We start from the raw sequence: 2,338 nt of genomic DNA, 5'->3' as shown, positions 1-2,338 counted from the left end.
ATGCACTAAACTGATATGTTTAGTTTATATACATATCAGAATGTAATGTATAAATAAGTTATTTATGTATATGTAATAACTGTATTTGTACTTCTCATAAATTTTTTCTGGTATTTTAGTATGTTTCTGTATGATTTTATTTAATTTTGGTTCAAACTATATAAATATAGTCAACCACCTGGACATTATTAGTATTGTGAGGTGTTTTGCAATTTTATTTTTGAATATGACTATTAGTTGGTGCAATATTTGTGTGATTTTTTTTCAAAAAAGAAATTATTTATTAGTAGTTGACAGTTCATATACATAATATTTTATGTATATGATAAACATATACGTAAATAATGTTATGTATATGAACTAAAGTGATATGTTTAGTTCATATACATCTCAGAATGTAATATACATAAGTAATTTATGTATCTGTGCTACACTGATATGTATAGTCAACATACATCTCATAAACTTTTTTACGATTTTCTTGTATGTTTCTGAAGGATTTTATTTGCATTGGTTTAGTTCAAGTTATATACATATTGTCAATCTTTTGGACATTATGAGTTGTTTTTAATTTTTTTCTGGGTTTGAAATACAGGATAAACTAGTTCCTGCATATTCATTGCATTTCGACAGTTCATGTATCGTGGTCTTGGAGAGGATATCAAAAATTATTTGAGCGAAGATGTACAAAATTTATTTTGACAATCAATTTTTAAAAAAATTCTCGAAATGCCTAATTACAATTTTCAGGGAGAAATTTCAAAATGTTTGCTCATAGAATAGGCGTAATTGTATGGTTATAGTATAACGTAGGTTGGTGACAGTACTGTGTTGAAAATACTAGTTTAGTTTTTGATGTATAGTGAACATATTTATGGTTTGTTAATGATCATATCACTTCTATGTCGTTGTTTTATCATTTTACATAATAATGCTGATTTAAACATTTGTGTTATATGTCAACATTTTATTATGTACAATTTGTGTGTATTAATTATTTTTTATTTATTTAAATAATGTATATAACTTCATACATTTTGAAGGTGTGTTGGTACTTCATATGTATACGTATTTCATTTGCATAACATATATGTACATAACACTATATCTAAATTGTTCAAATACATAACAGATTGATATATAAATACATATTAACACAAGTTTAATCAGTCAACTATGTATGTGATACGCGACATTTGTTAAAGTTTCTCATGATAATTAAGTTTGTAAATTAAACATTACAACACGCAAGAACGATATTAAAAAAACGCTTAAAAATAATATATATATATATGCATGTGGTACGATACTTTTTGTTAAATAATGAATAACGTATAATACTTACATATGTTGTTATATGCATAGTTATGGATAGTAAAATATCTTTATATATACATTGTTCTGTTATGTACATATTAATATAAATAATTACAATACATAACAAATTATTTTATGTATATTTTCATATGCATAATAAATCTGGTTGTTAACGTTGTCCTGTGATATCCTGGAATATTGAATTTGTGTTGGTTTTGTTAAAACAACATATACAATAAAATAAAATTAAAAATACATCAAATAAAGATGGTAAAGAAAGAAACTGATATTTATGCCTTAGCAACAATATTCAACTTAAATTGTTCAACAAAATATCATATAAAAGTAGAAAATGATAATCGAGTGATTGATCAACATAAGTAGAGAAAAATTTTAAGTTACTACTCCTTTGAAAAAAAGTTACAGAAACGCCTATTGTGATCCTCATGCCCGCATCGTCTACAAAAATTTGTACTTAATAAAAGACTTTTGCTTGATTTCTTCTTTCCCCTTTTCTAGGCTTTCCGATTGTCTTTTATATATCAGTGTATCATCGAAGGACATGGCTGAAATAGACAAACTAAATATAATTAGTATATCTAATACTTTTAAACTTTTTGACTACACATATATGATTGTATATACATAGTAAAGTTATGTATATATTGATATTAATATTTACAATACATAACAAGTTGTTCTATGTGTTTTCATATACATAATAACTCTATATTTTTAACGTTGTCATATGTTTTGTATATCAACATATACTGATGATATGTATATGTTGTCCCTGAATTGAAATTGTTCAACAATAAAGATTGTTTATGAATAATTATGTATATGGTGTATTGAAAAAAACCTAGACAAACATATACATAGCTAAATTTTGCAAATACACATTCCCGACCATAAATTTTTTTCACCTTTTACAAAAAAAAAACAAACAAAGATATAAATATACATAAACAAAGCCAAGAAAAAGAAAGCATCCATTAAAGAGAAAATATACACAGTAAAG

The sequence above is a fragment of the Capsicum annuum genome, chromosome 1, assembly GCF_002878395.1.
Source record: "Capsicum annuum cultivar UCD-10X-F1 chromosome 1, UCD10Xv1.1, whole genome shotgun sequence".
Lineage (NCBI taxonomy): Eukaryota > Viridiplantae > Streptophyta > Magnoliopsida > Solanales > Solanaceae > Capsicum > Capsicum annuum.
This window is presented reverse-complemented; position numbering follows the sequence as displayed.